Source organism: Zea mays, chromosome 4 (assembly GCF_902167145.1).
Source record: "Zea mays cultivar B73 chromosome 4, Zm-B73-REFERENCE-NAM-5.0, whole genome shotgun sequence".
NCBI classification, from domain to species: Eukaryota; Viridiplantae; Streptophyta; class Magnoliopsida; order Poales; family Poaceae; genus Zea; species Zea mays.
In genome coordinates, this window is record NC_050099.1 from 49,323,114 (window position 1) to 49,338,417 (window position 15,304).

The following is a 15,304-nucleotide window of genomic DNA, read 5'->3' on the forward strand; positions in this document are numbered from 1 at the left end:
TGCAATTTCACCCCCGGTGGTCAATCTGTCAGTCGAACGAATTCTAGCCATTGGTGGAATGGCGAAGCTATGTAGGGAGGCTTCTGTGCAAGAAAAAGAGCTTCAGAAGCACTAATTTTTTTTGCAGCAGCTCAGAGCAGAAGCAATAAATGTTGTAAGGAACCTGCAACTAGTGAGCCCACTTATATAGCACGGTAAGTAGTGAAGACGAGTGGTCGCGTTGCCTGCACCCTCTGATCGGTGCATCGCTGCCTTGTTTTTTAATAACACGCTCAAGAAAGGCGTTTTCGGACCTTCGGCATAAAAGCCTTCATGTATTTCGTGTATTGCACTAGTAGAAAAGAGCTCAAAGCCTGCGGCACGTTCAACTTTTCACTGGCGGTTTCCGTTATCAAACGTCAGTGAAAGAAACAGGTGGGCCCGGCTTTAAAAACCGCCAGTGGAAACCTATTTCCACTGGTGGTTATCTTAACACAACCGCCAGTGGAAATAGGATGTTTCCACTGGCGGTTGTGTAACACCAACCGCCAGTGAAAATTGATTTCCACTGGCGGTTATCTTAACTTAACCGCCAGTGGAAACATCCTATTTCCACTGGCGGTTGTGTTAAGATAACCGCCAGTGGAAATAGGTTTCCACTGGCGGTTTTTAAAGCCAACCGCCAGTGAACTGTCTGTTATAAATACCCCTCTTCTTCCCCCGACAGTGAACTGTATGCTCGCAGCCAACTTCCATTGGAGGCGATTTTGGAGGTCCAGAATTCACAAAATACATGGGGAGAGGTTTTGATCTTCATTTTTTGGAAGAAGATTGCTAAGAAAGGTTGGTTTATGTTGCTAATGTCAATTTTTATTCATTTTTGCTCAATTTTAGCCACATTTTGGATCTAGGGTTTCACCATTTGAGAGAGAGTGTATCCTCTCTCAATTTTAGCCACATTTTAGTCACATTTTTGCTCTATTCCCTCAAATAAAGTTGTTTAATATGGTTAGATTTTGTCTATCCTCTCTCCTTTTTCATGTTTAGTTCTCAAATCAGTTTATCCCATGACATATTAAGTTGTTTAATGAATGGTTCATGTGTTGTGTGGAGAGAGAAGAAGATAGGTTTGGTAATTAAGATTGTTTTTATTAGTTGCTATGAAAGGTTGGTTTAATTATGTTTTAATTGCCAATTATTGTTCATCTTTGCTCAATTTTGGAACTAGGCCTTCACCATGTGTTAGAGAGAAGAGTATGGCTAGGAAAGTTTGGTTTTATGTTCCTCTTGCCAATTTTTGTTCATTTTCCTTAAATTTAGCCACATTTTGGATATAGGGTTTCACCCCTTCATCCTTCCCGACAAGAACTATAGCTCGCAGCCCAACTTCCATTAGAGGGCCAGATTTCACAAAATACAAGGGGGGGGGGGTTTATCTTTATTTTTTGGAAGAAGGTTGCTAAGAAAGGTTGGTTCTTGTGTGTTTATGTTACTTTTTTACAGGTGGTGATGGAGAGGACATCCTGGATGTATAACTTATCAAGGCTAGATCCATCATACATATCCGAGGTCCATAGGTTTATTGATGTCGCTACGAACCATGCTTGGAGAACAAAGACAAAACACATATATTGTCCATGCATGGACTGCAAAAATGCTGTTGTATTTAATGACACAGAACAAATCATATCTCATCTGGTATGCCGAGGATTTATGAAGGATTACACAATTTGGACAAAGCATGGAGAGGGTAGCTCTTCGCCTTATACGACTGGAAACCCTGAGAACATCGACGACAGATTTCAGTTCGTTCACGAGACACACCAACCTCTTCCACAGAGCGAACATGTAGTGCAAAATGTTACTGATCATGGTTACGCTGGAGGAAATGAACATGATAGACCTCATGTTCTGCCAAGTGTTATGGATGAGGAAGATGCAGAGTTGCTAGAGGCAATGTTGCGTCGTCATACAGATCAATCGATGTTCTTAATGAAAGGTATGGAGTCCCTGAAGAAGGCAGCAGAAGAGCCTTTGTACGACGAGTCTAAGGGTTGTACCAAAGAGTTCACGACGCTCCGGTCTGTGCTAAAGCTGTTGATGTTAAAAGCTAAATATGGTGTGTTTGATGCTGGCTTCGATGCGTTCTTGAGTATTATCGCAGACATGCTTCCAAAGGAGAACAATGTGCGTGCTAACACGTACTATGCAAAGAAACTAATCAGTCCGCTCACTATGGGTGTGGAGAAGATCCACGCGTGTAGAAATCACTGTATCCTTTATCGAGGTGATGATTATAAAGACTTGGAGAGCTGCCCAAAGTGCGGTGCAAGTAGGTACAAGACGAATAAAGACTATCGAGAGGAAGAGTGTGTTGCATCCGTGTCTAAAGGGAAGAAGCGAAAGAAAGCCCAAAAAAAGACTTCAAAATCCACGAGCAAAGAAAAAGAAGTAGACTATTATGCGCTCAAAAAGATTCCTGCTTTGGTGATGTGGTACCTCCCCGTCGTTGATCGATTGAGGTGTTTGTTCGCTAATCCTGAGGATGCCAGACTTATGAGCTGGCATGCTTCTGATGAGCACAAAAACGATGGGAAGCTTCGACATCCAGCCGATGGGAAGCAGTGGCAAGATTTCAATGACAACCACCGAGACTTTGCCGATGAACCGAGAAATGTTAGGTTCGCACTGAGTACTGATGGAATGAACCCATTTGCTGAGAGGAGCAGCAAGCATAGCACATGGCCGGTGATCCTCACCATATACAACCTTCCTCCATGGTTGATGCAGAAACGGAAGTACATTTTGCTAACCATCCTTATTTCTGGACCTACACAACCTGGAGTTGACATGGATGTATTTTTGGAGCCCTTAATGGAGGATATGAAAATATTGTGGGAAACGGGTGTTCAAATGTTGGATGAGTATCGTAAAGGTTCATTCACGCTGAGAGCAATTCTTTTTGTTACGATCAACGATTACCCTGCTCTCTTCACATTATCAGGCCAGTTTAAGGGAAAGATTGGTTGCACAGTATGCATTGATGGAACTGCTTACGTATCCCTTGCTGCATCTAGGAAGATAGTTTACATGAGGCACAGACGATTTTTATTGGAAGGACACAGGTACCGCATGCGAAAGATGGATAAGTACTTCGACAATAATGGTGAACTACATTCTACTGCTCCATCGGGTAACAATAGAGGTCATAGAGTTTTTGAAATAGTCAGGAATATCAAGTTTGTTTTCGGGAAGAAGACAAAAGACGGAAAAACAAGGAAGGATGCCAAACTAGCTTCGGGGGCTATATTCAAGAAGAAGTCTATTTTCTTCGAGTACTTGCCTTACTGGAAAGAGTTAGATGTGCGGCATGCGATCGATGGTATGCACGTTCAGAAGAACGTGTTTGAAAGCAAAAGAAGGGATCAATTCACGCATGGACTTGGTAGATTTAGGCATAAAAAAGGAACTACATCCCGTTCTTCAAGAAAATGGGAAGTACCATCTCCCAGCAGCAAGCTACAATCTCAATGTAGATGAGAAACATGCGATGTGTGTTTGGCTCAAGAATTTGAAAGTCCCATCCGGATTCTGCTCTAGCATACGGAGTATTGTGTCAATGAAAGACCTGACAATCACCAACTACAACTCACATGATTGCCATGTCATGCTTGAGAGCACCTAGAGGGGGGGTGAATAGGTGATCCTGTATAACTTAAACTTATAGCCACAAAAACTTGTTAAGTGTTAGCACAATAAATGCCAAGTGGCTAGAAAGGAGTCTCAACAAAACACAATACCACAAGAGATCAATCACAGAGTTGACACAGTGGTTTATCCCGTGGTTCGGTCAAGACCAACGCTTGCCTACTCCACGTTGTGGCGTCCCAACGGACGAGGGTTGCAATCAACCCCTCTCAAGTGGTCCAAAGACCCACTTGAATACCACGGTGTTTTGCTTGCTTTTTCTCAATCCCGTTTGCGAGGAATCTCCACAACTTGGAGCCTCTCGCCCTTACAATTGAAGTTCACAAAGAACACAGAGCAAAGGGGGAATGAGCAACGCACACAAGACTTCAAAAGATCAGAGCAACAACGCGCACACAAGTTGCAACAAGAGCTCGGAACACAACTCAAAGAGTTCGCAACTTAACAAGAGCTCTAGATGCTATCACAATGAAACGAATGCGCGAGAGCGATGTCTTGGTGCTTAAGAATGTTGTAGGAATGCTTGGTGTGCTCCTCCATGCGCCTAGGGGTCCCTTTTATAGCCCCAAGGCAGCTAGGAGCCGTTGAGAACAAATCAGGAAGGCCATCCTTGCCTTCTGTCATCGGGCGCACCGGACAGTCCGGTGCACACCGGACAGTGTCCGGTGCCCGATTCCTTTCCTTAAATGACGAAGCCGACCGTTGCAGACCTGGGAGCCGTTGGCGCACCGGACATGTCCGGTGCACACCGGACAGTCCGGTGCCCCCTTCCGACCGTTGGCTTGGCCACGTGTCGCGCGCAGAATCCGCGGCCGACCGTTGGCCCTGGCGACCGTTGACTCACCGGACAGTCCGGTGCACACCGGACAGTCCGGTGAATTTTAGCCGTACGCCGTCAGCAAAATTCCCGAGAGCGGGCCCTTCGGCCGAGGCAGCCTGGCGCACCGGACACTGTCCGGTGCGCCACCGGACAGTCCGGTGCCCCAGACCGAAACAGCCCCTTGGCTGTACACAGCCAACTCTTTTCTTTTCTTTTTCTTCCTGTTTCCAATACTTAGACAAGTATATTAGTACACAAAACCAATGTACTAAGACATAGAAACATACCTTTGCTCTTGATTTGCAATTTGTCCATCCACAAGCATGATTTCACATTTAAGCACTTGTGTTGGCACTCAATCACCAAAATACTTAGAAATGGCCCAACGGCACATTTCCCTTTCAATCTCCCCCTTTTTGGTGATTTATGCCAACACAACATAAAGCAACTAGAACAAGTGCAAAATCACTTCAAATAAAAATAAATTTGAGTTTTATTCAATTTTGGCATATATGGATCATCCTTTGCCATCACTTGGTCTGTTTTTGCAAATCAAACTCAAATCTCTATTTCTAGGTCAAACACACATGTTGAAGCATATAGAGAGTTATTCCAAAAGAGATTGGTCACAGATTTCAAAAACTCCCCCTTTTTCCCATAATCAACATTTCTCCCCACAAGAAGCCAACTTTTGATAAGAGAGACAATAAAAGAGTTTTGCCAAAACGAAAAGCTCTATTCTACAAAATCTCAAGTGGTAGCTGATCCATTTATTGCTTTGGCCTTTATTTTCTCCCCCTTTGGCATCAAGCACCAAAACAGGATCAATCTTGGCCCTTTAACCCCATTGCCTCACCAAAATCTTCAATTAAGAGTACAAAGGCAATAAGATCATAGAGATGAACTTGGAATAAGTTACCCTTTCATCGGAGTGCAGTGGAAGTCTTGCATGGTCCAAGTCCACCTTTTCCCTTTCAATTCTCCTTCGAGACTAAATCAAGCAAACTCAAACAAATGGTTAGTCTCAAAGGGTCAAGTTGTAGCACATCTCCCCCTAAATGTGTGCATCACTTGCAAAAGGACTTGTGAGGTCCGGGGAGTGCTTGTACAACTTGAGCACCATCAATAAGCAACAAAATGCATAAGGAACATGATCAATGGCATAAACACATGTATGCTATAAGTCAATCCAAGTTCCGCGAATCTAAGACATTTAGCTCACTACGCAGCCTGCAAAAGGTCTTCTCATCTAGAGGCTTGGTAAAGATATCGGCTAGCTAGTTCTCGGTGCTAACATGAAACACTTCGATATCTCCCTTTTGCTGGTGGTCTCTCAAAAAGTGATGCCGGATGTCTATGTGCTTGGTGCGGCTGTGTTCAACAGGATTTTCCGCCATGCGGATAGCACTCTCATTATCACATAGGAGTGGGACTTTGCTCAGATTGTAGCCAAAGTCCCGGAGGGTTTGCCTCATCCAAAGTAGTTGCGCGCAACACTGTCCTGCGGCAACATACTCGGCCTCAGCGGTGGATAGGGCAACGGAAGTTTGTTTCTTAGAATTCCATGACACCAGGGACCTTCCTAAGAATTGGCACGTCCCCGATGTACTCTTCCTATCGACCTTACATCCAGCATAGTCGGAGTCTGAGTATCCAACTAAGTCAAAGGTAGACCCCTTTGGATACCAGAGCCCGAAGCAAGTCGTAGCAACTAAATATCTAAGAATTCGCTTCACCGCCACTAAGTGACACTCCTTAGGATTGGATTGAAATCTAGCACACATGCATACGCTAAGCATAATATCCGGTCTACTAGCACATAAATAAAGCAAAGAACCTATCATGGACCGGTATGCTTTTTGATCAACGGACTTACCTCCTTTGTTGAGGTCTGTGTGTCTGTCGGTTCCCATCGGCGTCTTTGCGGGCTTGGCGTCCTTCATCCCAAACCTCTTTAGCAAGTCTTGCGTGTACTTCGTTTGGGAGATGAAAGTGCCATCCTTGAGTTGCTTCACTTGGAACCCAAGGAAGTAGTTCAACTCGCCCATCATCGACATCTCGAATTTCTGCGTCATCACCCTGCTAAACTCTTCACAAGACTCTTGGTTAGTAGAACCAAATATTATGTCATCGACATAAATTTGGCACACAAACAAATCACCATTGCAAGTCTTAGTAAAAAGAGTTGGATCGGCTTTCCCAACCTTGAAAGCATTAACAATTAGAAAGTCTCTAAGGCATTCATACCATGCTCTTGGGGCTTGCTTAAGTCCATAGAGCGCCTTAGAGAGCTTACACACATGGTCGGGGTACCGTTCATCCTCGAAGCCAGGGGGTTGCTCCACGTACACCTCCTCCTTGATTGGCCCGTTGAGGAAAGCGCTCTTCACATCCATTTGGTACAACCTGAAAGAATGGTGAGCGGCATATGCTAGCAAGATACGAATTGATTCTAGCCTAGCCACAGGAGCAAAAGTCTCCTCGAAATCCAAACCTGCGACTTGGGCATAACCTTTTGCCACAAGTCGAGCCTTGTTTCTCGTCACCACCCCGTGCTCGTCCTGTTTGTTGCGGAATACCCACTTGGTTCCCACAACATTTTGCTTGGGACGAGGCACCAGTGTCCAAACTTCATTGCGCTTGAAGTTGTTGAGCTCCTCCTGCATGGCCAACACCCAGTCCGGATCTAGCAAGGCCTCCTCTACCCTGAAGGGCTCAATAGAAGAGACAAAGGAGTAATGCTCACAAAAATTAACTAATCTAGATCGAGTAGTTACTCCCTTGCTAATGTCACCCAGAATTTGGTCGACGGGATGATCCCTTTGAATCATCGCTCGAACTTGGGTTGGAGGTGCCGGTTGCGCATCTTCCTCCATCACATGATCATCTTGTGCTCCCCCTTGATCACACGCCTCCTGTTCATCGTCTTGAGTTGGGGGTAGCACCATAGTTGAGGAAGATGGTTCATCTCGTTCATCTTGTTCCTGTGGCCGCATTTCTCCAATCGCCATAGTTCGTATAGGGGCCGTCGGAACATCTTCTTCATCTACATCATCACAATCAACAACTTGCTCTCTTGGAGAGCCATTAGTCTCATCAAATACAACGTCGCTAGAGACTTCAACCAAACCTGATGATTTGTTGAAGACTCTATACGCCTTTGTATTTGAGTCATAACCTAACAAAAACCCTTCTACTGCTTTGGGAGCAAATTTAGAATTTCTACCCTTCTTTACTAGAATGTAGCACTTGCTCCCAAATACACGAAAGTACGATACATTGGGTTTGTTACCGGTTAGTAGCTCATACGACGTCTTCTTGAGGAGGCGGTGAAGGTAGACCCTGTTGATGGCGTGGCAAGCCGTGTTCACGGCTTCCGACCAAAATCGCTCGGGGGTCTTGAACTCTCCAAGCATAGTCCTCGCCATATCAATTAGCGTCCTGTTCTTCCTCTCTACCACACCATTTTGATGTGGTGTGTAGGGAGCGGAGAACTCATGCTTGATCCCTTCCTCCTCAAGGAACTCCTCCACTTGAAGGTTCTTGAACTCGGACCCGTTGTCGCTTCTTATCTTCTTCACCTTGAGCTCAAACTCATTTTGAGCTCTCCTGAGGAAGCGCTTGAGGGTCCCTTGGGTTTCAGACTTATCCTGCAAAAAGAACACCCAAGTGAAGCGGGAAAAGTCATCAACAATAACTAGACCATACTTACTCCCTCCTATGCTCAGATAGGCGACAGGTCCGAAGAGGTCCATATGCAGCAGCTCCAGGGGTCTTGAAGTGGTCATCACATTCTTGCTGTGATGTGCTCCTCCCACTTGTTTACCTGCTTGACAAGCTGCACAAGGTCTATCTTTTTCGAATTGCACGTTAGTCAAACCTATCACGTGTTCTCCTTTTAGAAGCTTGTGAAGGTTCTTCATCCCCACATGTGCTAAGCGGCGATGCCACAGCCAGCCCATGCTAGTCTTAGCTATTAAGCATGCATCTAGACCGGCTTCCTCTTTTGCAAAATCAACTAAATAAAGTTTGCCGTCTAATACACCCTTAAAAGCTAGTGAACCATCACTTCTTCTAAAGACAGACACATCTTCATTTGTAAATAGACAGTTATACCCCATGTTGCATAATTGACTAACAGATAGCAAATTATATCCCAAGGACTCAACTAAAAACACATTAGAAATTGAGTGCTCATTTGAGATTGCAATTTTACCTAATCCTTTTACCTTGCCTTGATTCCCATCACCGAATATAATTGAATCTTGGGAATCATTATTCTTGACGTAGGAGGTGAACATCTTCTTCTCCCCCGTCATATGGTTTGTGCATCCGCTATCAATAATCCAGCTAGAACCCCCGGATGCATAAACCTGCAAGGCAAATTTAGGCTTGGGACTTAGGTACCCAACTCTTGTTGGGTCCTACAAGGTTAGTGCAAATATCCTTAGGGACCCAAATGCAAGTTTTATCACCCTTGCATTTTGCCCCTAACTTTCTAGCAATTACCTTTCTATCCTTTCTATAAATTGCAAAGGAAGCATTCAAAACATGGTATATTGTAGAAGGCTCATTAACTTTCCTAGGAATATTAACAACATTCCTTCTACCAACATTTCTATCATGCACAACATGAGAACTAGAAGCAGTCATAGCATAAGAATCATAAGCATGTGAATCATAAGCATCATAACTTCTAAAAGCATTTCTAGAATTTTTTCTATCATGATACAAAAAGGCATGGTTCTTTTTAACACTAGTAGCCATAGGGGCCTTCCCTTTCTCCTTAGCGGGAATGGGAGTCTTATGGCTTGTTAAGTTCTTGGCTTCCCTCTTGAAGCCAAGTCCATCCTTAATTGAGGGGTGTCTACCGATCGTGTAGGCATCCCTTGCAAATTTTAGTTTATCAAATTCATTCTTGCTAGTCTTAAGTTGGGCATTGAGACTAGCCAATTCCTCAGTTAGTTTGGAAATTGAAACTAAATGATCACTACAGGCATCAACATCGAAATCTTTACACCTAGTGCAAATCTCAACATGTTCTACACAAGATGTTGATTTACTAGATTTTTCTAGTTTAGCATTTAAATCATCATTTTTGCTCTTTAAACTAGCAATTGAATCATGACATGTAGACAACTCACAAGAAAGCATTTCATTTCTCTTAATCTCTAATGCAAGTGATTTTTGTGCTTCTACAAATTTGTCATGTTCCTCATACAACAAATCCTCTTGCTTTTCTAAAAGCACATTCTTATCATTCAAGGCATCAATCAATTCATTAATTTTGTCTATCTTAGATCTATCTAAACCCTTGAATAAGCATGAATAGTCTATGTCATCATCATCACTAGACTCATTATCACTAGAAGAAGCATAAGTGGAGTCTCGAGTACTCACCTTCTTCTCCCTTGCCATAAGGCATGTGTGACGCTCGTTGGGGAAGAGGGATGACTTGTTGAAGGCGGTGGCGGCGAGTCCTTCATTGTCGGAGTCGGAGGAGCAATCCGAATCCCACTCCTTTCCGATGTGTGCCTCGTCCTTGGCCTTCTTGTAATTCTTCTTCTTTTCCCTCTTGTTCCCCTGTTCCTGGTCACTATCGTTATCGGGGCAGTTAGCGATAAAATGACCAATCTTACCGCACTTGAAGCATGAGCGCTTTCTCTTTGTCTTGGTCTTGCTTGGCTGCCCCTTGTGACCTTTTAGCACCGTCTTGAAGCGTTTGATGATGAGAGCCATCTCTTCATCATTAAGTCCGGCCGCCTCAATTTGTGCCACCTTGCTACTTGTTGCCTTGAGAGCAAGGGGTTGATGTTCGTTGATCGGTCCATTCAAGGCGTCGTCCACGTATCTTGCCTCCTTGATCATCATCCGCCCGCTTACGAATTTTCCGAGTACCTCCTCGGGCGTCATCTTCGTGTACCTGGGATTCTCACGAATATTGTTCACGAGATGAGGATCAAGAACGGTAAATGACCTTAGCATTAGGCGGACGACGTCGTGATCCGTCCATCGCGTACTTCCATAACTCCTTATTTTGTTGATAAGGGTCTTGAGCCGGTTGTATGTTTGGGTTGGCTCCTCGCCCCTTATCATTGCAAACCTTCCAAGCTCGCCCTCCACCAACTCCATTTTAGTGAGCATGGTGATGTCGTTCCCCTCGTGAGAAATCTTGAGGGTGTCCCATATCTGCTTGGCATTGTCCAAGCCGCTCACCTTATTGTACTCGTCCCTGCACAAAGAGGCTAGCAACACAGTAGTAGCTTGTGCATTTTTATGAATTTGTTCATTAATAAACATAGGGCTATCCGAGCTATCAAATTTCATTCCATTCTCTACAATCTCCCATATGCTTGGATGGAGAGAGAATAAATGACTACGCATTTTGTGACTCCAAAATCCGTAGTCCTCCCCATCAAAGTGTGGAGGTTTGCCAAGAGGAATGGAAAGCAAATGTGAATTCGAACTATGTGGAATACGAGAATAATCAAATGAAAAGTTCGAATTGACCGTCTTCCTGTAGTCGTTGTCGTCGTCGTTTTGGGAAGAAGAGGATTCGTCGCTGTCGTAGTAGACGATCTCCTTGATGCGCCTTGTCTTCTTCTTCTTCCCATCTTTACGTCTGTGGCCCGAGCCAGAGTCGTTGGATTTGTCATCTTTTGGCTCGTTGACGAAGGACTCCTTTTCCTTGTCGTTGATCACGATTCCCTTCCCCTTAGGATCCATCTCTTCGGGCGGTTAGTCCCTTTCTTGAAGAGAACGGCTCTGATACCAATTGAGAGCACCTAGAGGGGGGGGTGAATAGGTGATCCTGTATAACTTAAACTTATAGCCACAAAAACTTGTTAAGTGTTAGCACAATAAATGCCAAGTGGCTAGAAAGGAGTCTCAACAAAACACAATACCACAAGAGATCAATCACAGAGTTGACACAGTGGTTTATCCCGTGGTTCGGTCAAGACCAACGCTTGCCTACTCCACGTTGTGGCGTCCCAACGGACGAGGGTTGCAATCAACCCCTCTCAAGTGGTCTAAAGACCCACTTGAATACCACGGTGTTTTGCTTGCTTTTTCTCAATCCCGTTTGCGAGGAATCTCCACAACTTGGAGCCTCTCGCCCTTACAATTGAAGTTCACAAAGAACACAGAGCAAAGGGGGAATGAGCAACGCCCACAAGACTTCAAAAGATCAGAGCAACAACGCGCACACAAGTTGCAACAAGAGCTCGCAACACAACTCAAAGAGTTCGCAACTCAACAAGAGCTCTAGATGCTATCACAATGAAACGAATGCGCGAGAGCGATGTCTTGGTGCTTAAGAATGTTGTAGGAATGCTTGGTGTGCTCCTCCATGCGCCTAGGGGTCCCTTTTATAGCCCCAAGGCAGCTAGGAGCCGTTGAGAACAAATCAGGAAGGCCATCCTTGCCTTCTGTCATCGGGCGCACCGGACAGTCCGGTGCACACCGGACAGTGTCCGGTGCCCGATTCCTTTCCTTAAATGACGAAGCCGACCGTTGCAGATCTGGGAGCCGTTGGCGCACCGGACATGTCCGGTGCACACCGGACAGTCCGGTGCCCCCTTCCGACCGTTGGCTTGGCCACGTGTCGCGCGCAGAATCCGCGGCCGACCGTTGGCCCTGGCGACCGTTGACTCACCGGACAGTCAGGTGCACACCGGACAGTCCGGTGAATTTTAGCCGTACGCCGTCAGCAAAATTCCCGAGAGCGGGCTCTTCGGCCGAGGCAGCCTGGCGCACCGGACACTGTCCGGTGCACCACCAGACAGTCCGGTGCCCTAGACCGAAACAGCCCCTTGGCTGTACACAGCCAACTCTTTTCTTTTCTTTTTCTTCCTGTTTCCAATACTTAGACAAGTATATTAGTACACAAAACCAATGTACTAAGACATAGAAACATACCTTTGCTCTTGATTTGCACTTTGTCCATCCACAAGCATGATTTCACATTTAAGCACTTGTGTTGGCACTCAATCACCAAAATACTTAGAAATGGCCCAACGGCACATTTCCCTTTCAATGCTGACTACATTCCTACCTATTGCCATCAGGGCTATAAATCCTTTGTTTTTAAAGATGGCAATCACACGGTTGTGCTACTTTTTCAACAGGATTTCACAAAAGGTAATTGGCCGTGATGAGTTGGCATCTCTTCAGGAATTCGCAGTGGAGACAATATCACAGTTTGAGATGTGTTTCCCTCCATCGTTCTTTGATATTATGGTGCACCTTGTGGTGCACTTGGTGCCACAAATAGAGGCATTGGGTCCTATGTACTTGCATGAAATGTGGACGTATGAGCGTTTCATGTCAATACTGAATGGCTATGTATCAACCCGTGCTCGTCCCGAGGCATCCATGATAGAGGGGTACTGTACCGAAGAGGCCATTGAGTCCGGAGGTCCATTCTGCAATAGTATCCTAAAAGACCAGGTTGCAATAGGTCTGCCTCCGTCACGACACAAGGGTAGACTGTATGGAAGCGGGAGGATGGGACGGAAATCTTTCATCCCACCGGATTACGATATAGTACTTGAGGCACATCAGAGCATCCTACATCAGCTAACGATAATGGAGCCATTTATCCAACAACACATCAATGAGCTTCGCGAGCAAAATCCTGGGCATACGGATGATTGGGTAATGAAGCAACATAAGCAGCGGTTCAACACATGGCTAATGGTGAAGGACATTCCACGTGGAGAAACAATAGAAGAACAAACCATCAAGGGCTTGGCATCTGGACCATCATGCCAGGTCACAACATGGCAAACCTATGACATTAGTGGATTCACATTTTGTACCAAGTCCAAGGACAAAAAGAGCATGTCACAAAACAGTGGTGTTCGATGCGAGGCCATAGATGATGAAACTGGTGAGATTATTACATATTTTGGCTTTATTGAGGACATATGGGAACTAGACTATGCACTACACGACGGTTGATCTTTAGCGACCCTTATTAGGTACCAACTGTTGGTTGCTAAAGGTTAGGGACCGACGGTCAGTCGCTAAATCCTTTTGTAGCAACAGTCGGTTGGTCGCTAAAAGTCTAGAAATTTAACAACTTATGATTGGTCGCTATAGATGTCGTCGGGGACTAGCGGTGGGTCGCTATAGAGCAAGGATCACTATCAAATCTTATAGCCTAAACGTACCTGTAGATGTTAGTGACTAAAAATTAATTAAAACAAGTAAATATTGATCGCTAAATTGTAGTAAAGAAAAAAAGAATTATAGAAAAGAAAAAAAGAATTATGGAAAAGAAAACGAATTGTAAAAAAGGATTTTTAAGGTATTATACTTTACCCGTGGGTCCCCGCAGATATCCGGAAATAGGCAAATAGCTAATTGCGGCCCACCTGGTAGGCAAATAGCCCAGCCCACATTAATCTAACCCTAGGCCACCCGGTCACACCCAGGCCCTCACCCGCCACTCAGCCAGGCCGCCACCCACCCCCCACTCGGCCACTCCCCCAGGCGGCCAAGCACGGCACCGCCCATGCCCCAGCTTCTAGACCGGAGATCCGCAGGTCGCAGCAGCCGCCGCCCAACACCCAGATCCCAGACCACGCCGCCACCACGCCACCGGAATCTGGTGGCCAGCCAAAGCCCTCGCCCACCCGCGAGCCAGCGAGCGCGAGCCAGTGAGTCCCTGGCTCCCTGCGCGTGCGAGACCGGAGATCCAGGCAGCGGACAAGCCCTGTTTGTTCCTAGCCATCAGCGACTAGATGGTGCCGGTCATCCCTGCTGCGACGAGCTGGCGCCGTGAAGCTGTCCTCCAGGCCTACAACTCCAGTAAGTTGCAAGCACGTCGTCCTGCTCTGTTGGCCTGTTGCTGCTGTAAGCCTTGTAATGTTACAACTGTGTTGTCCATCAGTTTATGTCCAAACGTTTGAAACTTTGAATTATGTGAACAGGGAACTGAACTAAATTTTACTTGTTTTGTTTGAACTATTTGTATTGTGATATGAAAAATAAGCATTACTTTTAATTATTGTGATTTAAATTATGTGGTAAACACCATTTGGTATCTGACTTGCAGTCATTTTTTTGTGATTGTGTGTCTTGAAACATGGCAGAAATCAAAGGTTAACGGTTCTTGCGACACTGGTTGCTCACTTATGAGCTTCGAGTTACTATATGCCCGTGTACATGTTTGTCATTGTGCTAATGCATCTTGACTGAAAAGTGATGTGTGTGTTTTCCTAGTTATAGGTCGTTCTGTTTTGCAAAATCAGTTTGATTAACTTGATCGCCCATTATGCCAATATTATCACTTGGCATAATTACGAAAGAGCTCATCTTGCTTGAAGCTGTAATGCAGATCTCTATTCAGTTGCTGTGCTTGGATCATTGAAGGTTGTTCCTATATTTGTCTCTTTTTCTTTCTTTTCAAGCCATCTATATTAGCAATGTGAGTTGGGACTTAATTTAGCAAATAGAAGCAGTGAAACACTTGCCACTTTCATGTAACGCTGTGCCACTATAGTTGCTTCATGCATTTAAAGACTTAATTTATAAACTATCTACGTCGTGTCATACTGTCATTCAAAATGATTATTTAGAGTTAGAATCAGGTTTCTTAACACCAGCTAAACAATGAAGTTTTCTTCTACAATGGCCAATGTGCTAAGAAACCACACTGCATTGGCATAGGTGACTATTGAAGACCATCCTCACTTATTGGCTGGGAAGCATGCATCAGTGCACCCATGCAAACATGCAGCTGTGATGAAAAAGATCATCGACGTTCCAATGTCGGGGGGAGTGGAACCA

General features: G+C 45.0%; 1 non-coding gene across 1 annotated transcript; it reads left to right on the plus strand.

Annotated features, from left to right (window-relative positions):
- The first annotated feature begins 14,543 nt into the window (after positions 1 to 14,543).
- LOC111591442 (small nucleolar RNA F1/F2/snoR5a) lies at positions 14,544 to 14,684 on the plus strand. Its single transcript, XR_004858073.1, has one exon. It is a non-coding gene; the product is annotated as a small nucleolar RNA F1/F2/snoR5a (small nucleolar RNA).
- Positions 14,685 to 15,304: the final 620 nt, after the last annotated feature.